This window comes from Aulonocara sp. 'chitande type north' Nkhata Bay, unplaced genomic scaffold (genome assembly GCF_057382095.1).
Source record: "Aulonocara sp. 'chitande type north' Nkhata Bay isolate Kocher_YH1m ecotype deep benthic unplaced genomic scaffold, A_spYH_male_GT1.1 unmapped_scaffold_35, whole genome shotgun sequence".
In the NCBI taxonomy this organism is placed as follows: Eukaryota; Metazoa; Chordata; class Actinopteri; order Cichliformes; family Cichlidae; genus Aulonocara; species Aulonocara sp. 'chitande type north' Nkhata Bay.
In genome coordinates, this window is record NW_028234367.1 from 62583 (window position 1) to 87056 (window position 24474).

Sequence of the window (24474 nt, forward strand, 5' to 3'; positions counted from 1 at the left end):
TTGCCACCTAATCACTTGAATCCATAAATTGAGACATTGTGCTGGGGCCAGCAGCTTACGGCCATACCACCCTGAGCACGCCCGACCTCGTCTGATCTCGGAAGCTAAGCAGGGCTGGCCTTGGTTAGTACTTGGATGGGAGACTCCCTGGGAATACCTGGTGTTGTAAGCCTTTCATTTTCATGTCATTGAACCGCTTTTGATCCAGAGAAGGGGTGTATTAAAAGACCAAAAGCAGCTCCCCATTAATGAGGGCACATTAACGACATTGCTTTTGGCTCTTTTCCAATGTCTTGTGCTGCTAGCTGATGCCACCTACACCACACCACGGCCTTATTTGCTGGCTGAGGCCACATACACCAAACCAGGGCCTTAGTTGCTATTGAGGCCAATTACACCACACAAGGGCCTGTGGCTGCTGGCTGAGGCCACTTACACCACACCAGGGCCTTAGTTGCTATTGAGGCCAATTACACCACACCAGGGTCTGTGGCTCTTGCTCAGGCCACTTACACCACACCAGGGCCTGTGGCACTGGCTGAGGCCACTTACACCACACCAGGGCCTGTGGCTGCTGGCTGAGGACAACCTACACCACACCAGGGTCTGTGGCTCTTGCTCAGGCCACTTACACCACACCAGGGCCGGTGGCACTGGCTGAGGCCACTTACACCACACCAGGGCCTGTGGCTGCTGGCTGAGGCCACCTACACCACACCAGGGCCTTAGTTGCTATTGAGGCCAATTACACCACACAAGGGCCTGTGGCTGCTGGCTGAGGCCACCTACACCACACCAGGGCCTGTGGCTGCTGGCTGAGGCCACTTACACCACACCAGGGCCCTTTTGCTGCTGGCTGAGGCCACTTACACCACACCAGTGCCTGTGGCTTCTGGCTGAGGCGACTTACACCACACCAGGGCCTGTGGCTGCTGGCTGAGGCCACTTACACCACACCAAGGCCTGTGGCTCTTGCGCAGGCCACTCACATCACACCAGGCCCTGCGCTTCTGGCCGAGGCCATCTTCACCAAACCAGGCCCTGTGCTGCTTGCTGTGGCCATGTACAACACACCAGGCCCTGTGCTGGTTCCTGAGGCCATCTTCAACAATCCAGGGCCTGTGCTGTTGGATAAATGCCAAACTGAGCCTTTGGGTTAGGGTATTATGCAAACATGCAGGTATGGTTATAGGATTGTCTTCGTAACTTCAGGTACTTGCCACCTAATCACTTGAATCCATAAATTGAGACATTGTGCTGGAGCCAGCAGCTTACGGCCATACCACCCTGAGCACGCCCGACCTCGTCTGATCTCGGAAGCTAAGCAGGGCTGGGCTTGGTTAGTACTTGGATGGGAGACTACCTGGGAATACCTGGTGCTGTAAGCCTTTCTTTTTCATGTCATTGAACCGCTTTTGATCCAGAGAAGGGGTGTATTAAAAGACCAAAAGCAGCTGCCCATTAATGAGGGCACATTAACGACACTGCTTTTGGCTCTTTTCCAATGTCTTGTGCTGCTAGCTGATGCCACCTACACCACACCAGGGCCTGAGTGACCGGCTGGGGCCACTTACACCACATCAGGGCCTGTGGCTCTGGCTGAGGCCACTTACACCACACCAGGGCCTGTGGCTGCTGGCTGAGGCCAGTTACACCACACCAGAGCCTGTGGCTGCTGGCTGAAGCCACTTACACCACACCAGGGCCTTAGTTGCTATTGAGGCCACTTACACCACACCAGTGCCTGTGGCTTCTGGCTGAGGCGACTTACACCACACCAGGGCCTGTGGCTGCTGGCTGAGGCCACTTACACCACACCAGGGCCTGTGGCTCTTGCTCAGGCCACTCACATCACACCAGGCCCTGCGCTTCTGGCCGAAGCCATCTTCACCAAACCAGGCCCTGTGGTTCTTGCTCAGGCCACTTACACCACACCAGGGCCTGTGGCTCTGGCTTAGGCCAATTACACCACACCAGGGTCTGTGGCTCTTGCTGAGGCCACTTACACCACACCAGGGCCTGTGGCTGCTGCCTGAGACCACCTACACCACACCAGGGCCTGTGGCTGCTTGCTGAGGCGACTTACACCACACCAGGGCCTGTTGCTGCTGGCTGAGGCCACTTACACCACCCCAGTGCCTGTGGCTTCTGGCTGAGGCGACTTACACCACACCAGGGCCTGTTGCTGCTGGCTGAGGCCACTTACACCACACCAGGGCCTGTGGCTGCTGGCTCAGGCCACTCATATCAAACCAGGTCCTGTGCTTCTGGCCGAGGCCATCTTCACCAAACCAGGCCCTGTGCTGCTAGCTGAGGCGACTTACACCACATCAGGGCCTGTGGCTCTGGCTGAGGCCACTTACACCACACCAGGGCCTGTGGCTGCTGGCTGAGGCCAGTTACACCACACCAGGGCCTGTGGCTGCTGGCTGAGGCCACATACACCACACCAGGGCCTTAGTTGCTATTGAGGCGACTTACACCACACCAGGGCCTGTGGCTGCTGGCTGAGGCCACTTACACCATACCAGGGCCTGTGGCTGTTGGCTGAGGCCACTTACACCACACCAGGGCCTGTGGCTCTGGCTGAGGCCACTTACACCACACCAGGGCCTTATTTGCTATTCAGGCCAGTTACACCACACCAGGGCCTGTGGCTCTGGCTCAGGCCACTTACACCACACCAGGGCCTGTGGCTGCTGGCTGATTCCACTTACACCACACCAGGGCCTGTGGCTCTTGCTCAGGCCACTCATATCACACCAGGCCCTGTGCTTCTGGCTGAGGCCATCTTCACCAAACCAGGCCCTGTGCTGCTTGCTGTGGCCATGTACAACACACCAGGCCCTGTGCTGGTTCCTGAGGCCATCTTCAACAATCCAGGGCCTGTGCTGTTGGATAAATGCCAAACTGAGCCTTTGGGTTAGGGTATTATGCAAACATGCAGGTATGGTTATAGGATTGTCTTCGTAACTTCAGGTACTTGCCACCTAATCACTTGAATCCATAAATTGAGACATTGTGCTGGGGCCAGCAGCTTACGGCCATACCACCCTAAGCACGCCTGACCTCGTCTGATCTCGGAAGCTAAGCAGGGCTGGGCTTGGTTAGTACTTGGATGGGAGACTGCCTGGGAATACCTGGTGCTGTAAGCCTTTCATTTTCATGTCATTGAACCGCTTTTGATCCAGAGAAGGGGTGTATTAAAAGACCAAAAGCAGCTCCCCATTAATGAGGGCACATTAACGACATTGCTTTTGGCTCTTTTCCAATGTCTTGTGCTGCTAGCTGATGCCACCTACACCACACCAGGGCCTGAGTGACCGGCTGGGGCCACTTACACCACATCAGGGCCTGTTGCTCTGGCTGAGGCCAGTTACACCACAACAGGGCCTGTGGCTGCTGGCTGAGGCCACATACACAACACCAGGGCCTTAGTTGCTATTGAGGCCATTTACACCACACCAGGGTCTGTGGCTCTTGCTCAGGCCACTTACACCACACCAGGGCCTGTGGCACTGGCTCAGGCCGCTTAGACCACACCAGGGCCTGTGGCTGCTGGCTGAGGCGACTTACACCACACCAGGGCCTGTTGCTGCTGGCTGAGGCCACTTACACCACACCAGGGACTGTGGCTTCTGGCTGAGGTGACTTACACCACACCAGGGCCTGTGGCTGCTGGCTGAGGCCACTTACACCACACCAGGGCCTGTGGCTGCTGGCTGAGGCCACTTACACCACAACAGGGCCTGTGGCTGCTGGCTGAGGCCACCTACACCACACCAGGGCCTGTGGCTGCTGGCTGAGGCCACCTACACCACACCAGGGCCTGTGGCTGCTGGCTGAGGCCACTTACACCACACCAGTGCCTGTGGCTTCTGGCTGAGGCGACTTACACCACACCAGGGCCTGTGGCTGCTGGCTGAGGCCACTTACACCACACCAAGGCCTGTGGCTCTTGCTCAGGCCACTCACATCACACCAGGCCCTGCGCTTCTGGCCGAGGCCATCTTCACCAAACCAGGCCCTGTGCTGCTTGCTGTGGTGACTTACACCACATCAGGGCCTGTGGCTCTGGCTGAGGCCACTTACACCACACCAGGGCCTGTGGCTGCTGGCTGAGGCCAGTTACACCACACCAGGGCCTGTGGCTGCTGGCTGAGGCCACATACACCACACCAGGGCCTTAGTTGCTATTGAGGCCAATTACACCACACCAGGGTCTGTGGCTCTTGCTCAGGCCACTCACATCACACCAGGCCCTGCGCTTCTGGCCACTTACACCACACCAGGGCCTGTGGCTGCTGGTTGAGGCCACTTACACCATACCAGGGCCTGTGGCTGTTGGCTGAGGCCACTTACACCACACCAGGGCCTTAGTTGCTATTGAGGCCACTTACACCACACCAGGGCCTGTGGCTCTGGCTGAGGCCACTTACACCACACCAGGGCCTTATTTGCTATTCAGGCCAGTTACACCACACCAGGGCCTGTGGCACTGGCTCAGGCCACTTACACCACACCAGGGCCTGTGGCTCTTGCTCAGGCCACTTACACCACACCAGGGCCTGTGGCTCTTGCTCAGGCCACTCATATCACACCAGGCCCTGTTCTTCTGGCTGAGGCCACATACACCACACCAGGGCCTTAGTTGCTATTGAGGCCAATTACACCACACCAGGGTCTTTGGCTCTTGCTCAGGCCACTTACACCACACCAGGGCCTGTGGCACTGGCTGAGGCCACTTACACCACACCAGGGCCTGTGGCTGCTGGCTGAGGCCACTTACACCACACCAGGGCCTTATTTGCTATTGAGGCCACTTACACCACACCAGGGCCTGTGGCTCTTGCTCAGGCCACTTACACCACACCAGGGCCTGTGGCTCTTGCTCAGGCCACTCACATCACACCAGGCCCTGCGCTTCTGGCCGAGGCCATCTTCACCAAACCAGGCCCTGTGCTGCTAGCTGTGGCCATGTACAACACACCAGGCCCTGTGCTGGTTCCTGAGGCCATCTTCAACAATCCAGGGCCTGTGCTGTTGGATAAATGCTAAACTGAGCCTTTGGGTTAGGGTATTATGCAAACATGAAGGTAGGGTTATAGGATTGTCTTCGTAACTTCAGGTACTTGCCACCTAATCACCTGAATCCATAAATTGAGACATTGTGCTGCGGCCAGCAGCTTACGGCCATACCACCCTGAGCACGCCCGACCTCGTCTGATCTCGGAAGCTGAGCAGGGCTGGGCTTGGTTAGTACTTGGATGGGAGACTGCCTGGGAATACCTGGTGCTGTAAGCCTTTCATTTTCATGTCATTGAACCGCTTTTGATCCAGAGAAGGGGTGTATTAAAAGACCAAAAGCAGCTGCCCATTAATGAGGGCACATTAACAACATTGCTTTTGGCTGTTTTCCAATGTCTTGTGCTGCTAGCTGATGCCACCTACACCACACCAGGGCCTGAGTGACCGGCTGGGGCCACTTACACCACATCAGGGCCTGTGGCTCTGGCTGAGGCCACTTACACCACACCAGGGCCTGTGGCTGCTGGCTGAGGCCACTTACACCACACCAGGGCCTGTGGCTGCTGGCTGAGGCCACTTACACCACACCAGGGCCTTAGTTGCTATTGAGGCCAATTACACCACACCATGGTCTGTGGCTCTTGCTCAGGCAACTTACACCACACCAGGGCCTGTGGCACTGGCTGAGGCCACTTACACCACACAAGGGCTTGTGGCTGCTGGCTGAGGCCACCTACACCACACAAGGGCCTGTGGCTGCTGGCTGAGGCCACTTACACCACACAAGGGCTTGTGGCTGCTGGCTGAGGCCACCTACACCACACAAGGGCCTGTGGCTGCTGGCTGAGGCCACCTACACCACACCAGGGCCTGTGGCTCTTGCTCAGGCCACTTACACCACACCAGGGCCTGTGGCTCTTGCTCAGGCCACTTACACCACACCAGGGCCTGTGGCTCTTGCTCAGGCCACTTACACCACACCAGGGCCTTAGTTGCTATTGAGGCCAATTACACCACACCAGGGCCTGTGGCACTGGCTGAGGCCACTTACACCACACCAGGGCCTGTGGCTGCTGGCTGAGGCCACTTACACCACACAAGGGCCTGTGGCTGCTGGCTGAGGCCACCTACACCACACCAGGGCCTGTGGCTGCTGGCTGAGGCCACTTACAACACACCAGGGCCTGTGGCTCTTGCTCAGGCCACTCATATCACACCAGGCCCTGTGCTTCTGGCCGAGGCCATCTTCACCAAACCAGGCCCTGTGCTGCTTGCTGTGGCCATGTACAACACATCAGGCCCTGTGCTGGTTCCTGAGGCCATCTTCAACAATCCAGGGCCTGTGCTGTTGGATAAATGCCAAACTGAGCCTTTGGGTTAGGGTATTATGCAAACATGCAGGTATGGTTATAGGATTATCTTCGTAACTTCAGGTACTTGCCACCTAATCACTTGAATCCATAAATTGAGACATTGTGCTGGAGCCAGCAGCTTACGGCCATACCACCCTGAGCACGCCCGACCTCGTCTGATCTCGGAAGCTAAGCAGGGCTGGGCTTGGTTAGTACTTGGATGGGAGACTGCCTGGGAAAACCTGGTGCTGTAAGCCTTTCATTTTCATGTCATTGAACCGCTTTTGATCCAGAGAAGGGGTGTATTAAAAGACCAAAAGCAGCTGCCCATTAATGAGGGTACATTAACGACATTGCTTTTGGCTGTTTTCCAATGTCTTGTGCTGCTAGCTGATGCCACCTACACCAAACCAGGGCCTTAGTTGCTATTGAGGCCAATTACACCACACCAGGGTCTTTGGCTCTTGCTCAGGCCACTTACACCACACCAGGGCCTGTGGCACTGGCTGAGGCCACTTACACCACACCAGGGCCTGTGGCTGCTGGCTGAGGCCACTTACACCACACCAGGGCCTTATTTGCTATTGAGGCCACTTACACCACACCAGGGCCTGTGGCTCTTGCTCAGGCCACTTACACCACACCAGGGCCTGTGGCTCTTGCTCAGGCCACTTACACCACACCAGGGCCTGTGGCTCTTGCTCAGGCCACTTACACCACACCAGGGCCTGTGGCTCTTGCTCAGGCCACTCATATCACACCAGGGCCTGTGGCTGCTGGCTGAGGCCACTTACACCACACCAGGGCCTGTGGCTGCTGGCTGAGGCCATCTACACCACACCAGGGCCTGTGGCTGCTGGCTGAGGCGACTTACACCACACCAGGGCCCTTTTGCTGCTGGCTGAGGCCACTTACACCACACCAGTGCCTGTGGCTTCTGGCTGAGGCGACTTACACCACACCAGGGCCTGTGGCTGCTGGCTGAGGCCACTTACACCACACCAGGGCCTGTGGCTGCTGGCTTAGGCCACCTACACCACACCAGGGCCTTAGTTGCTATTGAGGCCAATTACACCACACCATGGTCTGTGGCTCTTGCTCAGGCCACTTACACCACACCAGGGCCTGTGGCACTGGCTGAGGCCACTTACACCACACCAGGGCCTGTGGCTGCTGGCTGAGGCCACTTACACCACACAAGGGCTTGTGGCTGCTGGCTGAGGCCACCTACACCACACCAGGGCCTGTGGCTGCTGGCTGAGGCCACCTACACCACACCAGGGCCTGTGGCTCTTGCTCAGGCCACTTACACCACACCAGGGCCTGTGGCTCTTGCTCAGGCCACTCATATCACACCAGGCCCTGTGCTTCTGGCTGAGGCCATCTTCACCAAACCAGGCCCTGTGCTGCTTGCTGTGGCCATGTACAACACACCAGGCCCTGTGCTGTTTCCTGAGGCCATCTTCAACAATCCAGGGCCTGTGCTGTTGGATAAATGCCAAACTGAGCCTTTGGGTTAGGGTATTATGCAAACATGCAGGTATGGTTATAGGATTGTCTTCGTAACTTCAGGTACTTGCCACCTAATCACTTGAATCCATAAATTGAGACATTGTGCTGGGGCCAGCAGCTTACGGCCATACCACCCTGAGCACGCCCGACCTCGTCTGATCTCGGAAGCTAAGCAGGGCTGGGCTTGGTTAGTACTTGGATGGGAGACTGCCTGGGAATACCTGGTGCTGTAAGCCTTTCATTTTCATGTCATTGAACCGCTTTTGATCCAGAGAAGGGGTGTATTAAAAGACCAAAAGCAGCTGCCCATTAATAAGGGCACATTAATCACATTGCTTTTGGCTCTTTTCCAATGTCTTGTGCTGCTAGCTGATGCCACCTACACCACACCAGGGCCTGAGTGACCGGCTGGGGCCACTTACACCACATCAGGGGCTGTGGCTCTGGCTGAGGCCACTTACACCACACCAGGGCCTGTGGGTTCTGGCTGAGGCGACTTACACCACACCAGGGCCTGTGGCTCTTGCTCAGGCCACTCACATCACACCAGGCCCTGCGCTTCTGGCCGAGGCCATCTTCACCAAACCAGGCCCTGTGCTGCTAGCTGTGGCCATGTACAACACACCAGGCCCTGTGCTGGTTCCTGAGGCCATCTTCAACAATCCAGGGCCTGTGCTGTTGGATAAATGCTAAACTGAGCCTTTGGGTTAGGGTATTATGCAAACATGAAGGTAGGGTTATAGGATTGTCTTCGTAACTTCAGGTACTTGCCACCTAATCACCTGAATCCATAAATTCAGACATTGTGCTGGGGCCAGCAGCTTACGGCCATACCACCCTGAGCACGCCCGACCTCGTCTGATCTCGGAAGCTGAGCAGGGCTGGGCTTGGTTAGTACTTGGATGGGAGCCTGCCTGGGAATACCTGGTGCTGTAAACCTTTCTTTTTCATGTCATTGAACCGCTTTTGATCCAGAGAAGGGGTGTATTAAAAGACCAAAAGCAGCTGCCCATTAATGAGGGCACATTAACGACATTGCTTTTGGCTGTTTTCCAATGTCTTGTGCTGCTAGCTGATGCCACCTACACCACACCAGGGCCTGAGTGACCGGCTGGGGCCACTTACACCACATCAGGGCCTGTGGCTCTGGCTGAGGCCACTTACACCACACCAAGGCCTGTGGCTGCTGGCTGAGGCCACCTACACCACACCAGGGCCTTAGTTGCTATTGAGGCCAATTACACCACACCAGGGTCTGTGGCTCTTGCTCAGGCCACTTACACCACACCAGGCCTGTGGCACTTGCTCAGGCCACTTACACCACACCAGGGCCTGTGGCTGCTGGCTGAGGCCACTTACACCACACCAGGGCCTGTGGCTGCTGGCTGAGGCCACCTACACCACACCAGGGCATTAGTTGCTATTGAGGCCAATTACACCACACCAGGGTCTGTGGCTCTTGCTCAGGCCACTTACACCACACCAGGGCCTGTGGCTCTTGCTCAGGCTACTTACACCACACCAGGGCCTGTGGCTGCTGGCTGAGGCCACTTACACCACACCAGGGCCTGTGGCTCTTGCTCAGGCCACTCACATCACACCAGGCCCTGCGCTTCTGGCCGAGGCCATCTTCACCAAACCAGGCCCTGTGGTTCTTGCTCAGGCCACTTACACCACACCAGGGCCTTATTTGCTATTGAGGCCACTTACACCACACCAGGGCCTGTGGCTCTTGCTTAGGCCACTTACACCACACCAGGGCCTGTGGCACTTGCTCAGGCCACTTACACCACACCAGGGCCTGTGGCTGCTGGCTGAGGCCACTTACACCACACCAGGGCCTGTGGCTCTTGCTCAGGCCACTTACACCACACCAGGGCCTGTGGCACTGGCTGAGGCCACTTAGACCACACCAGGGCCTGTGGCTGCTGGCTGAGGCCACTCACACCACACCAGGGCCTGTGGCTGCTAGCTGAGGCCACTTACACCAAACCAGGGCCTGAGTGACCGGCTGGGGCCACTTACACCACACCAGGGCCTGTGGCTCTTGCTCAGGCCACTCACATCACACCAGGCCCTGCTCTTCTGGCCGAGGCCATCTTCACCAAACCAGGCCCTGTGCTGCTAGCTGTGGCCATGTACAACACACCAGGCCCTGTGCTGGTTCCTGAGGCCATCTTCAACAATCCAGGGCCTGTGCTGTTGGATAAATGCCAAACTGAGCCTTTGGGTTAGGGTATTATGCAAACATGCAGGTATGGTTATAGGATTGTCTTCGTAACTTCAGGTACTTGCCACCTAATCACTTGAATCCATAAATTGAGTCATTGTGCTGGGGCCAGCAGCTTACGGCCATACCACCCTGAGCACGCCCGACCTCGTCTGATCTCGGAAGCTAAGCAGGGCTGGGCTTGGTTAGTACTTGGATGGGAGACTTCCTGGGAATACCTGGTGCTGTAAGCCTTTCATTTTCATGTCATTGAACCGCTTTTGATCCAGAGAAGGGGTGTATTAAAAGACCAAAAGCCCATTAATGAGGGCACATTAACGACATTGCTTTTGGCTGTTTTCCAATGTCTTGTGCTGCTAGCTGATGCCACCTACGCCACACCAGGGCCTGAGTGACCGGCTGGGGCCACTTACACCACATCAGGGCCTGTGGCTCTGGCTGAGGCCACTTACACCACACCAGGGCCTGTGGCTGCTGGCTGAGGCCACCTACACCACACCAGGGCCTTAGTTGCTATTGAGGCCAATTACACCACACCAGGGTCTGTGGCTCTTGCTCAGGCCACTTACACCACACCAGGCCTGTGGCACTTGCTCAGGCCACTTACACCACACCAGGGCCTGTGGCTGCTGGCTGAGGCCACTTACACCACACCAGGGCCTGTGGCTGCTGGCTGAGGCCACCTACACCACACCAGGGCATTAGTTGCTATTGAGGCCAATTACACCACACCAGGGTCTGTGGCTCTTCCTCAGGCCACTTACACCACACCAGGGCCTGTGGCTCTTGCTCAGGCCACTTACACCACACCAGGGCCTGTGGCTGCTGGCTGAGGCCACTTACACCACACCAGGGCCTGTGGCTGCTGGCTGAGGCCACCTACACCACACCAGGGCCTGTGGCTGCTGGCTGAGGCCACCTACACCACACCAGGGCCTGTGGCTGCTGGCTGAGGCCACTTACACCACACCAGTGCCTGTGGCTTCTGGCTGAGGCGACTTACACCACACCAGGGCCTGTGGCTGCTGGCTGAGGCCACTTACACCACACCAAGGCCTGTGGCTCTTGCTCAGGCCACTCACATCACACCAGGCCCTGCGCTTCTGTCCGAGGCCATCTTCACCAAACCAGGCCCTGTGCTCCTTGCTGTGGCCATGTGCAACACACCAGGCCCTGTGCTGGTTCCTGAGGCCATCTTCAACAATCCAGGGCCTGTGCTGTTGGATAAATGCCAAACTGAGCCTTTGGGTTAGGGTATTATGCAAACATGCAGGTATGGTTATAGCATTGTCTTCGTAACTTCAGGTACTTGCCACCTAATCACTTGAATCCATAAATTGAGACATTGTGCTGGAGTCAGCAGCTTACGGCCATACCACCCTGAGCACGCCCGACCTCGTCTGATCTCGGAAGCTAAGCAGGGCTGGGCTTGGTTAGTACTTGAATGGGAGACTGCCTGGGAATACCTGGTGCTGTAAGTCTTTGATTTTCATGTCATTGAACCGCTTTTGATCCAGAGAAGGGGTGTATTAAAAGACCAAAAGCAGCTGCCCATTAATGAGGGCACATTAACGACACTGCTTTTGGCTCTTTTCCAATGTCTTGTGCTGCTAGCTGATGCAACCTACACCACACAAGGGCCTGAGTGACCGGCTGGGGCCACTTACACCACATCAGGGCCTGTGGCTCTGGCTGAGGCCACTTTCACCACACCAGGGCCTGTGGCTGCTGGCTGAGGCCACCTACACCACACCAGGGCATTAGTTGCTATTGAGGCCAATTACACCACACCAGGGTCTGTGGCTCTTGCTCAGGCCACTTACACCACACCAGGGCCTGTGGCTCTTGCTCAGGCCACTTACACCACACCAGGGCCTGTGGCTGCTGGCTGAGGCCACCTACACCACACCAGGGCATTAGTTGCTATTGAGGCCAATTACACCACACCAGGGTCTGTGGCTCTTGCTCAGGCCACTTACACCACACCAGGGCCTGTGGCTCTTGCTCAGGCCACTTACACCACACCAGGGCCTGTGGCACTGGCTGAGGCCACTTACACCACACCAGGGCCTGTGGCTGCTGGCTGAGGCCACTTACACCACACCAGGGCCTGTGGCTGCTGGCTGAGGCCACTTACACCACACCAGGGCCTGTGGCTGGTGGCTGAGGCCACCTACACCACACCAGGGCCTGTGGCTGCTGGCTGAGGCGACTTACACCACACCAGGGCCCTTTTGCTGCTGGCTGAGGCCACTTACACCACACCAGTGCCTGTGGCTTCTGTCTGAGGCGACTTACACCACACCAGGGCCTGTGGCTGCTGGCTGAGGCCAATTACACCACACCAGGGTCTGTGGCTCTTGCTCAGGCCATCTACACCACACCAGGGCCTGTGGCACTGGCTGAGGCCACTTAAACCACACCAGGGCCTGTGGCTGCTGGCTGAGGCCACTTACACCACACCAGGGCCTGTGGCTGCTGGCTGAGGCCACCTACACCACACCAGGGCCTTAGTTGCTATTGAGGCCAATTACACCACACCAGGGTATGTGGCTCTTGCTCAGGCCACTTACACCACACCAGGGCCTTAGTTGCTATTGAGGCCAATTACACCACACCAGGGCCTGTGGCACTGGCTGAGGCCACTTACACCACACCAGGGCCTGTGGCTGCTGGCTGAGGCCACTTACACCACACAAGGGCCTGTGGCTGCTGGCTGAGGCCACCTACACCACACCAGGGCCTGTGGCTGCTGGCTGAGGCCACTTACAACACACCAGGGCCTGTGGCTCTTGCTCAGGCCACTCATATCACACCAGGCCCTGTGCTTCTGGCCGAGGCCATCTTCACCAAACCAGGCCCTGTGCTGCTTGCTGTGGCCATGTACAACACATCAGGCCCTGTGCTGGTTCCTGAGGCCATCTTCAACAATCCAGGGCCTGTGCTGTTGGATAAATGCTAAACTGAGCCTTTGGGTTAGGGTATTATGCAAACATGCAGGTATGGTTATAGGATTGTCTTCGTAACTTCAGGTACTTGCCACCTAATCACCTGAATCCATAAATTGAGACATTGTGCTGGAGTCAGCAGCTTACGGCCATACCACCCTGAGCACGCCAGACCTCGTCTGATCTCGGAAGCTAAGCAGGGCTGGGCTTGGTTAGTACTTGAATGGGAGACTGCCTGGGAATACCTGGTGCTGTAAGTCTTTGATTTTCATGTCATTGAACCGCTTTTGATCCAGAGAAGGGGTGTATTAAAAGACCAAAAGCAGCTGCCCATTAATGAGGGCACATTAACGACACTGCTTTTGGCTCTTTTCCAATGTCTTGTGCTGCTAGCTGATGCAACCTACACCACACAAGGGCCTGAGTGACCGGCTGGGGCCACTTACACCACATCAGGGCCTGTGGCTCTGGCTGAGGCCACTTTCACCACACCAGGGCCTGTGGCTGCTGGCTGAGGCCACCTACACCACACCAGGGCATTAGTTGCTATTGAGGCCAATTACACCACACCAGGGTCTGTGGCTCTTGCTCAGGCCACTTACACCACACCAGGGCCTGTGGCTCTTGCTCAGGCCACTTACACCACACCAGGGCCTGTGGCTGCTGGCTGAGGCCACCTACACCACACCAGGGCATTAGTTGCTATTGAGGCCAATTACACCACACCAGGGTCTGTGGCTCTTGCTCAGGCCACTTACACCACACCAGGGCCTGTGGCTCTTGCTCAGGCCACTTACACCACACCAGGGCCTGTGGCACTGGCTGAGGCCACTTACACCACACCAGGGCCTGTGGCTGCTGGCTGAGGCCACTTACACCACACCAGGGCCTGTGGCTGCTGGCTGAGGCCACTTACACCACACCAGGGCCTGTGGCTGGTGGCTGAGGCCACCTACACCACACCAGGGCCTGTGGCTGCTGGCTGAGGCGACTTACACCACACCAGGGCCCTTTTGCTGCTGGCTGAGGCCACTTACACCACACCAGTGCCTGTGGCTTCTGTCTGAGGCGACTTACACCACACCAGGGCCTGTGGCTGCTGGCTGAGGCCAATTACACCACACCAGGGTCTGTGGCTCTTGCTCAGGCCATCTACACCACACCAGGGCCTGTGGCACTGGCTGAGGCCACTTAAACCACACCAGGGCCTGTGGCTGCTGGCTGAGGCCACTTACACCACACCAGGGCCTGTGGCTGCTGGCTGAGGCCACCTACACCACACCAGGGCCTTAGTTGCTATTGAGGCCAATTACACCACACCAGGGTATGTGGCTCTTGCTCAGGCCACTTACACCACACCAGGGCCTTAGTTGCTATTGAGGCCAATTACACCACACCAGGGCCTGTGGCACTGGCTGAGGCCACTTACACCACACCAGGGCCTGTGGCTGCTGGCTGAGGCCACTTACACCACACAAGGGCCTGTGGCTGCTGGCTGAGGCCACCTACACCACACCAGGGCCTGTGGCTGCTGGCTGAGGCCACTTACAACACACCAGGGCCTGTGGCTCTTGCTCAGGCCACTCATATCACACCAGGCCCTGTGCTTCTGGCCGAGGCCATCTTCACCAAACCAGGCCCTGTGCTGCTTGCTGTGGCCATGTACAACACATCAGGCCCTGTGCTGGTTCCTGAGGCCATCTTCAACAATCCAGGGCCTGTGCTGTTGGATAAATGCCAAACTGAGCCTTTGGGTTAGGGTATTATGCAAACATGCAGGTATGGTTATAGGATTATCTTCGTAACTTCAGGTACTTGCCACCTAATCACTTGAATCCATAAATTGAGACATTGTGCTGGAGCCAGCAGCTTACGGCCATACCACCCTGAGCACGCCCGACCTCGTCTGATCTCGGAAGCTAAGCAGGGCTGGGCTTGGTTAGTACTTGGATGGGAGACTGCCTGGGAAAACCTGGTGCTGTAAGCCTTTCATTTTCATGTCATTGAACCGCTTTTGATCCAGAGAAGGGGTGTATTAAAAGACCAAAAGCAGCTGCCCATTAATGAGGGTACATTAACGACATTGCTTTTGGCTGTTTTCCAATGTCTTGTGCTGCTAGCTGATGCCACCTACACCAAACCAGGGCCTTAGTTGCTATTGAGGCCAATTACACCACACCAGGGTCTTTGGCTCTTGCTCAGGCCACTTACACCACACCAGGGCCTGTGGCACTGGCTGAGGCCACTTACACCACACCAGGGCCTGTGGCTGCTGGCTGAGGCCACTTACACCACACCAGGGCCTTATTTGCTATTGAGGCCACTTACACCACACCAGGGCCTGTGGCTCTTGCTCAGGCCACTTACACCACACCAGGGCCTGTGGCTCTTGCTCAGGCCACTCACATCACACCAGGCCCTGCGCTTCTGGCCGAGGCCATCTTCACCAAACCAGGCCCTGTGCTGCTAGCTGTGGCCATGTACAACACACCAGGCCCTGTGCTGGTTCCTGAGGCCATCTTCAACAATCCAGGGCCTGTGCTGTTGGATAAATGCTAAACTGAGCCTTTGGGTTAGGGTATTATGCAAACATGAAGGTAGGGTTATAGGATTGTCTTCGTAACTTCAGGTACTTGCCACCTAATCACCTGAATCCATAAATTGAGACATTGTGCTGCGGCCAGCAGCTTACGGCCATACCACCCTGAGCACGCCCGACCTCGTCTGATCTCGGAAGCTGAGCAGGGCTGGGCTTGGTTAGTACTTGGATGGGAGACTGCCTGGGAATACCTGGTGCTGTAACCCTTTGATTTTCATGTCATTGAACCGCTTTTGATCCAGAGAAGGGGTGTATTAAAAGACCAAAAGCAGCTGCCCATTAATGAGGGCACATTAACGACATTGCTTTTGGCTGTTTTCCAATGTCTTGTGCTGCTAGCTGATGCCACCTACACCACACCAGGGCCTGAGTGACCGGCTGGGGCCACTTACACCACATCAGGGCCTGTGGCTCTGGCTGAGGCCACTTACACCACACCAGGGCCTGTGGCTGCTGGCTGTGGCCACTTACACCACACCAGGGCCTGTGGCTGCTGGCTGAGGCCACTTACACCACACCAGGGCCTTAGTTGCTATTGAGGCCAATTACACCACACCATGGTCTGTGGCTCTTGCTCAGGCAACTTACACCACACCAGGGCCTGTGGCACTGGCTGAGGCCACTTACACCACACCAGAGCCTGTGGCTGCTGGCTGAGGCCACTTACACCACACAAGGGCTTGTGGCTGCTGGCTGAGGCCACCTACACCACACCAGGGCCTGTGGCTGCTGGCTGAGGCCACCTACACCACACCAGGGCCTGTGGCTCTTGCTCAGGCCACTTACACCACACCAGGGCCTGTGGCTCTTGCTCAGGCCACTTACACCACACCAGGGCCTGTGGCTCTTGCTCAGGCCACTCATATCACACCAGGCCCTGTGCTTCTGGCTGAGGCCACTTAGACCACACCAGGGCCTGTGGCTGCTGGCTGAGGCCACTTACACCACACCAGGGCCTGTGGCTGCTGGCTGAGGCCATCTACACCACACCAGGGCCTGTGGCTGCTGGCTGAGGCGACTTACACCACACCAGGGCCCTTTTGCTGCTGGCTGAGGCCACTTACACCACACCAGTGCCTGTGGCTTCTGGCTGAGGCGACTTACACCACACCAGGGCCTGTGGCTGCTGGCTGAGGCCACTTACACCACACCAGGGCCTGTGGCTCTTGCTCAGGCCACTCACATCACACCAGGCCCTGCGCTTCTGGCCGAGGCCATCTTCACCAAACCAGGCCCTGTGGCTCTTGCTCAGGCCACTTACACCACACCAGGGCCTGTGGCTCTGGCTTAGGCCACTTACACCACACCAGGGCTTGTGGCACTTGCTCAGGCCACTTACACCACACCAGGGCCTCTGGCTGCTGGCTGAGGCCACTTACACCACACCAGGGCCTGTGGCTCTTACTCAGGCCACTTACACCACACCAGGGCCTGTGGCACTGGCTGAGGCCACTTAGACCACACCAGGGCCTGTGGCTGCTGGCTGAGGCCACTTACACCACACCAGGGCCTGTGGCTGCTGGCTGAGGCCACTTACACCAAACCAGGGCCTGTGGCTGCTTGCTGAGGCCATCTTCACCAAACCAGGCCCTGTGCTGCTTGCTGTGGCCATGTAAAACACACCAGGTCCTGTGCTGGTTCTTGAGGCCATCTTCAACAATCCAGGGCCTGTGCTGTTGGATAAATGCCAAACTGAGCCTTTGGGTTAGGGTATTATGCAAACATGCAGGTATGGTTATAGGATTGTCTTCGTAACTTCAGGTACTTGCCACCTAATCACTTGAATCCATAAATTGAGACATTGTGCTGGGGCCAGCAGCTTACGGCCATACCACCCTGAGCACGCCCGACCTCGTCTGATCTCGGAAGCTAAGCAGGGCTGGGCTTGGTTAGTACTTGGATGGGAGACTGCCTGGGAATACCTGGTGCTGTAAGCCTTTCATTTTCATGTCATTGAACCGCTTTTGATCCAGAGAAGGGGTGTATTAAAAGACCAAAAGCAGCTCCCCATTAATGAGGGCACATTAACGACACTGCTTTTGGCTGTTTTCCAATGTCTTGTGCTGCTAGCTGATGCCATTTACACCACACCAGGGCCTGTGGCTGCTGGCTGAGGCCACCTACACCACACCAGGGCCTGTGGCTGCTGGCTGAGGCCACCTACACCACACCAGGGCCTTAGTTGCTATTGAGGCCAATTACACCACACAAGGGCCTGTGGCTGCTGGCTGAGGCCACCTACACCACACCAGGGCCTGTGGCTGCTGGCTGAGGCCACTTACAACACACCAGGGCCTGTGGCTCTTGCTCAGGCCACTCATATCACACCAGGCCCTGTGCTTCTGGCCGAGGTCATCTTCACCAAACCAGGCCCTGTGCTGCTTGCTGTGGCCATGTACAACACACCAGGCCCTGTGCTGGTTCCTGAGGCCATCTTCAACAATCCAGGGCCTGTGCTGTTGGATAAATGCCAAACTGAGCCTTTGGGTTAGGGTATTATGCAAACATGCAGGTATGGTTATAGGATTGTCTTCGTAACTTCAGGTACTTGCCACCTAATCACTTGAATCCATAAATTGAGACATTGTGCTGGGGCCAGCAGATTACGGCCATACCACCCTGAGCACGCCCGACCTCGTCTGATCTCGGAAGCTAAGCAGGGCTGGGCTTGGTTAGTACTTGGATGGGAGACTGCCTGGGAATACCTGGTCCTGTAAGCCTTTCATTTTCATGTCATTGAACCGCTTTTGATCCAGAGAAGGGGTGTATTAAAAGACCAAAAGCAGCTCCCCATTAATGAGGGCACATTAACGACATTGCTTTTGGCTGTTTTCCAATGTCTTGTGCTGCTAGCTGATGCCACCTACACCACACCACGGCCTTATTTGCTGGCTGAGGTCACTTACACCACACCAGGGCCTGTGGCTCTTGCTCAGGCCACTTACACCACACCAGGGCCTGTGGCTCTTGCTCAGGCCACTTACACCACATCAGGGCCTGTGGCTCTGGCTGAGGCCACTTACACCACACCAGGGCCTGTGGCTGCTGGCTGAGGCCACTTACACCACACCAGGCCTGTGGCTGCTGGCTGAGGCCACTTACACCACACCAGGGCCTTAGTTGCTATTGAGGCCAATTACACCACACCATGGTCTGTGGCTCTTGCTCAGGCAACTTACACCACACCAGGGCCTGTGGCACTGGCTGAGGCCACTTACACCACACCAGAGCCTGTGGCTGCTGGCTGAGGCCACTTACACCACACAAGGGCTTGTGGCTGCTGGCTGAGGCCACCTACACCACACCAGGGCCTGTGGCTGCTGGCTGAGGCCACCTACACCACACCAGGGCCTGTGGCTCTTGCTCAGGCCACTTACACCACACCAGGGCCTGTGGCTCTTGCTCAGGCCACTTACACCACACCAGGGCCTGTGGCTCTTGCTCAGGCCACTCATATCACACCAGGCCCTGTGCTTCTGGCTGAGGCCACTTAGACCACACCAGGGCCTGTGGCTGCTGGCTGAGGCCACTTACACCACACCAGGGCCTGTGGCTGCTGGCTGAGGCCATCTACACCACACCAGGGCCTGTGGCTGCTGGCTGAGGCGACTTACACCACACCAGGGCCCTTTTGCTGCTGGCTGAGGCCACTTACACCACACCAGTGCCTGTGGCTTCTGGCTGAGGCGACTTACACCACACCAGGGCCTGTGGCTGCTGGCTGAGGCCACTTACACCACACCAGGGCCTGTGGCTCTTGCTCAGGCCACTCACATCACACCAGGCCCTGCGCTTCTGGCCGAGGCCATCTTCACCAAACCAGGCCCTGTGGCTCTTGCTCAGGCCACTTACACCACACCAGGGCCTGTGGCTCTGGCTTAGGCCACTTACACCACACCAGGGCTTGTGGCACTTGCTCAGGCCACTTACACCACACCAGGGCCTCTGGCTGCTGGCTGAGGCCACTTACACCACACCAGGGCCTGTGGCTCTTACTCAGGCCACTTACACCACACCAGGGCCTGTGGCACTGGCTGAGGCCACTTAGACCACACCAGGGCCTGTGGCTGCTGGCTGAGGCCACTTACACCACACCAGGGCCTGTGGCTGCTGGCTGAGGCCACTTACACCAAACCAGGGCCTGTGGCTGCTTGCTGAGGCCATCTTCACCAAACCAGGCCCTGTGCTGCTTGCTGTGGCCATGTAAAACACACCAGGTCCTGTGCTGGTTCTTGAGGCCATCTTCAACAATCCAGGGCCTGTGCTGTTGGATAAATGCCAAACTGAGCCTTTGGGTTAGGGTATTATGCAAACATGCAGGTATGGTTATAGGATTGTCTTCGTAACTTCAGGTACTTGCCACCTAATCACTTGAATCCATAAATTGAGACATTGTGCTGGGGCCAGCAGCTTACGGCCATACCACCCTGAGCACGCCCGACCTCGTCTGATCTCGGAAGCTAAGCAGGGCTGGGCTTGGTTAGTACTTGGATGGGAGACTGCCTGGGAATACCTGGTGCTGTAAGCCTTTGATTTTCATGTCATTGAACCGCTTTTGATCCAGAGAAGGGGTGTATTAAAAGACCAAAAGCAGCTCCCCATTAATGAGGGCACATTAACGACACTGCTTTTGGCTGTTTTCCAATGTCTTGTGCTGCTAGCTGATGCCATTTACACCACACCAGGGCCTGAGTGACCGGCTGGGGCCACTTACACCACATCAGGGCCTGTTGCTCTGGCTGAGGCCACTTACACCACACCAGGGCCTGTGGCTGCTGGCTGAGGCCACCTACACCACACCAGGGCCTTAGTTGCTATTGAGGCCAATTACACCACACAAGGGTATGTGGCTCTTGCTCAGGCCACTTACACCACACCAGGGCCTTAGTTGCTATTGAGGCCAATTACACCACACCAGGGCCTGTGGCACTGGCTGAGGCCACTTACACCACACCAGGGCCTGTGGCTGCTGGCTGAGGCCACCTACACCACACCAGGGCCTGTGGCTGCTGGCTGAGGCGACTTACACCACACCAGGGCCCTTTTGCTGCTGGCTGAGGCCACTTACACCACACCAGTGCCTGTGGCTTCTGGCTGAGGCGACTTACACCACACCAGGGCCTGTGGCTGCTGGCTGAGGCCACTTACACCACACCAAGGCCTGTGGCTCTTGCTCAGGCCACTCACATCACACCAGGCCCTGCGCTTCTGACCGAGGCCATCTTCACCAAACCAGGCCCTGTGCTGCTTGCTGTGGCCATGTACAACACACCAGGCCCTGTGCTGGTTCCTGAGGCCATCTTCAACAATCCAGGGCCTGTGCTGTTGGATAAATGCCAAACTGAGCCTTTGGGTTAGGGTATTATGCAAACATGAAGGTATGGTTATAGGTTTGTCTTCGTAACTTCAGGTACTTGCCACCTAATCACTTGAATCCATAAATTGAGACATTGTGCTGGAGCCAGCATTTTACGGCCATACCACCCTGAGCACGCCCGACCTCGTCTGATCTCGGAAGCTAAGCAGGGCTGGGCTTGGTTAGTACTTGGATGGGAGACTGCCTGGGAATACCTGGTGCTGTAAGCCTTTGATTTTCATGTCATTGAACCGCTTTTGATCCAGAGAAGGGGTGTATTAAAAGACCAAAAGCAGCTGCCCATTAATGAGGGCACATTAACGACACTGCTTTTGGCTCTTTTCCAATGTCTTGTGCTGCTAGCTGAGGCCACCTACACCACACCAGGGCCTGAGTGACCGGCTGGGGCCACTTACACCACATCAGGGCCTGTGGCTCTGGCTGAGGCCACTTACACCACACCAGGGCCTGTGGCTGCTGGCTGAGGCCAGTTACACCACACCAGAGCCTGTGGCTGCTGGCTGAAGCCACTTACACCACACCAGGGCCTTAGTTGCTATTGAGGCCACTTACACCACACCAGGGCCTGTGGCTGCTGGCTGAGGCCACCTACACCACACCAGGGCATTAGTTGCTATTGAGGCCAATTACACCACACCAGGGTCTGTGGCTCTTGCTCAGGCCACTTACACCACACCAGGGCCTGTGGCTCTTGCTCAGGCCACTTACACCACACCAGGGCCTGTGGCACTGGCTGAGGCCACTTACACCACAACAGGGCCTGTGGCTGCTGGCTGAGGCCACTTACACCACACCAGGGCCTGTGGCTGCTGGCTGAGGCCACCTACACCACACCAGGGCCTGTGGCTGCTGGCTGAGGCCACTTACACCACACCAGGGCCTGTGGCTGCTGGCTGAGGCCACCTACACCACACCAGGGCCTGTGGCTGCTGGCTGAGGCCACTTACACCACACCAGGGCCCTTTTGCTGCTGGCTGAGGCCACTTACACCACACCAGGGCCCTTTTGCTGCTAGCTGATGCCACCTACACCACACCAGGGCCTGAGTGACCGGCTGGGGCCACTTACACCACATCAGGGCCTGTGGCTGCTGGCTGAGGCCACTTACACCACACCAGGGCCTTAGTTGCTATTGAGGCCAATTACACTACACCAGGGTCTGTGGCTCTTGCTCAGGCCACTTACACCACACCAGGCCTGTGGCACTTGCTCAGGCCACTTACACCACACCAGGGCCTGTGGCTGCTGGCTGAGGCCACTTACACCACACCAGGGCCTGTGGCTGCTGGCTGAGGCCACCTACACCACACCAGGGCATTAGTTGCTATTGAGGCCAATTACACCACACCAGGGTCTGTGGCTGCTGGCTGAGGCCACCTACACCACACCAGGGCCTGTGGCTGCTGTCTGAGGCCACTTACACCACACCAGGGCCTGTGGCTGCTGGCTGAGGCCATCTACACCACACCAGGGCCTGTGGCTGCTGGCTGAGGCGACTTACACCACACCAGGGCCCTTTTGCTGCTGGCTGAGGCCACTTACACCACACCAGTGCCTGTGGCTTCTGTCTGAGGCGACTTACACCACACCAGGGCCTGTGGCTGCTGGCTGAGGCCACTTACACCACACCAGGGCCTGTGGCTGCTGGCTGAGGCCACCTACACCACACCAGGGCCTGTGGCTGCTGTCTGAGGCCACTTACACCACACCAGGGCCTGTGGCTGCTGGCTGAGGCCATCTACACCACACCAGGGCCTGTGGCTGCTGGCTGAGGCGACTTACACCACACCAGGGCCCTTTTGCTGCTGGCTGAGGCCACTTACACCACACCAGTGCCTGTGGCTTCTGTCTGAGGCGACTTACACCACACCAGGGCCTGTGGCTGCTGGCTGAGGCCACTTACACCACACCAGGGCCTGTGGCTCTTGCTCAGGCCACTCACATCACACCAGGCCCTGCGCTTCTGGCCGAGGCCATCTTCACCAAACCAGGCCCTGTGGCTCTTGCTCAGGCCACTTACACCACACCAGGGCCTGTGGCTCTGGCTTAGGCCACTTACACCACACCAGGGCCTGTGGCACTTGCTCAGGCCACTTACACCACACCAGGGCCTGTGGCTGCTGGCTGAGGCCACTTACACCACACCAGGGCCTGTGGCTGCTTGCTGAGGCCATCTTCACCAAACCAGGCCCTGTGCTGCTTGCTGTGGCCATGTAAAACACACCAGGTCCTGTGCTGGTTCTTGAGGCCATCTTCAACAATCCAGGGCCTGTGCTGTTGGATAAATGCCAAACTGAGCCTTTGGGTTAGGGTATTATGCAAACATGCAGGTATGGTTATAGGATTGTCTTCGTAACTTCAGGTATTTGCCACCTAATCACTTGAATCCATAAATTGAGACATTGTGCTGGGGCCAGCAGCTTACGGCCATACCACCCTGAGCACGCCCGACCTCGTCTGATCTCGGAAGCTAAGCAGGGCTAGGCTTGGTTAGTACTTGGATGGGAGACTGCCTGGGAATACCTGGTGCTGTAAGCCTTTCATTTTCATGTCATTGAACCGCTTTTGATCCAGAGAAGGGGTGTATTAAAAGACCAAAAGCAGCTGCCCATTAATGAGGGTAAATTAACGACATTGCTTTTGGCTGTTTTCCAATGTCTTGTGCTGCTAGCTGATGCCACCTACACCACACCACGGCCTTATTTGCTGGCTGAGGCCACATACACCAAACCAGGGCCTTAGTTGCTATTGAGGCCAATTACACCACACAAGGGCCTGTGGCTGCTGGCTGAGGCCACTTACACCACACCAGGGCCTGTGGCTGCTGGCTGAGGCCACTTACACCACACCAGGGCCTTAGTTGCTATTGAGGCCAATTACACCACACCAGGGTCTGTGGCTCTTGCTCAGGCCACTTACACCACACCAGGGCCTGTGGCACTGGCTGAGGCCACTTACACCACACCAGGGCCTGTGGCTGCTGGCTGAGGCCACCTACACCACACCAGGGCCTTAGTTGCTATTGAGGCCAATTACACCACACCAGAGCCTTTGGCTGCTGGCTGAAGCCACTTACACCACACCAGGGCCTTAGTTGCTATTGAGGCCACTTACACCACACCAGGGCCTGTGGCTGCTGGCTGAGGCCACCTACACCACACCAGGGCCTGTGGCTGCTGGCTGAGGCCACTTACACCACACCAGGGCCTGTGGCTGCTGGCTGAAGCCACTTACACCACACCAGGGCCTTAGTTGCTATTGAGGCCACTTACACCACACCAGGGCCTGTGGCTGCTGGCTGAGGCCACCTACACCACACCAGGGCCCTTTTGCTGCTGGCTGAGGCCACTTACACCACACCAGTGCATGTGGCTTCTGGCTGAGGCCACTTACACCACACCAGGGCCTGTGGCTGCTGGCTGAGGCCA

General features: G+C 57.1%; 8 non-coding genes and 9 pseudogenes across 8 annotated transcripts; all 17 read left to right on the plus strand.

Annotated features, from left to right (window-relative positions):
• Positions 1–53: 53 nt before the first annotated feature.
• Positions 54–172, plus strand: LOC147300044 (5S ribosomal RNA; annotated as a pseudogene).
• A 1097-nt stretch (positions 173–1269) lies between these two features.
• Positions 1270–1388, plus strand: LOC147300045 (5S ribosomal RNA). The gene has a single exon (XR_015128013.1). It is a non-coding gene; the product is annotated as a 5S ribosomal RNA (ribosomal RNA).
• Positions 1389–3036: 1648 nt separating this feature from the next.
• On the plus strand, positions 3037–3155 carry LOC147300046 (5S ribosomal RNA; annotated as a pseudogene).
• A 2030-nt stretch (positions 3156–5185) lies between these two features.
• On the plus strand, positions 5186–5304 carry LOC147300047 (5S ribosomal RNA; annotated as a pseudogene).
• Positions 5305–6518: 1214 nt separating this feature from the next.
• LOC147300048 (5S ribosomal RNA) lies at positions 6519–6637 on the plus strand. The gene has a single exon (XR_015128128.1). It is a non-coding gene; the product is annotated as a 5S ribosomal RNA (ribosomal RNA).
• A 1372-nt stretch (positions 6638–8009) lies between these two features.
• Positions 8010–8128, plus strand: LOC147300049 (5S ribosomal RNA). Its single transcript, XR_015128139.1, has one exon. It is a non-coding gene; the product is annotated as a 5S ribosomal RNA (ribosomal RNA).
• A 584-nt stretch (positions 8129–8712) lies between these two features.
• LOC147300050 (5S ribosomal RNA) lies at positions 8713–8831 on the plus strand (annotated as a pseudogene).
• Positions 8832–10236: 1405 nt separating this feature from the next.
• On the plus strand, positions 10237–10355 carry LOC147300051 (5S ribosomal RNA). Its single transcript, XR_015128091.1, has one exon. It is a non-coding gene; the product is annotated as a 5S ribosomal RNA (ribosomal RNA).
• Positions 10356–11484: 1129 nt separating this feature from the next.
• Positions 11485–11603, plus strand: LOC147300052 (5S ribosomal RNA). The gene has a single exon (XR_015128099.1). It is a non-coding gene; the product is annotated as a 5S ribosomal RNA (ribosomal RNA).
• Positions 11604–13211: 1608 nt separating this feature from the next.
• On the plus strand, positions 13212–13330 carry LOC147300053 (5S ribosomal RNA; annotated as a pseudogene).
• Positions 13331–14938: 1608 nt separating this feature from the next.
• On the plus strand, positions 14939–15057 carry LOC147300054 (5S ribosomal RNA). The gene has a single exon (XR_015128130.1). It is a non-coding gene; the product is annotated as a 5S ribosomal RNA (ribosomal RNA).
• Positions 15058–15756: 699 nt separating this feature from the next.
• On the plus strand, positions 15757–15875 carry LOC147300055 (5S ribosomal RNA; annotated as a pseudogene).
• Positions 15876–17487: 1612 nt separating this feature from the next.
• LOC147300056 (5S ribosomal RNA) lies at positions 17488–17606 on the plus strand. Its single transcript, XR_015128141.1, has one exon. It is a non-coding gene; the product is annotated as a 5S ribosomal RNA (ribosomal RNA).
• Positions 17607–18270: 664 nt separating this feature from the next.
• Positions 18271–18389, plus strand: LOC147300057 (5S ribosomal RNA; annotated as a pseudogene).
• Positions 18390–20078: 1689 nt separating this feature from the next.
• LOC147300058 (5S ribosomal RNA) lies at positions 20079–20197 on the plus strand. The gene has a single exon (XR_015128142.1). It is a non-coding gene; the product is annotated as a 5S ribosomal RNA (ribosomal RNA).
• Positions 20198–21136: 939 nt separating this feature from the next.
• LOC147300059 (5S ribosomal RNA) lies at positions 21137–21255 on the plus strand (annotated as a pseudogene).
• Positions 21256–23465: 2210 nt separating this feature from the next.
• On the plus strand, positions 23466–23584 carry LOC147300060 (5S ribosomal RNA; annotated as a pseudogene).
• Positions 23585–24474: the final 890 nt, after the last annotated feature.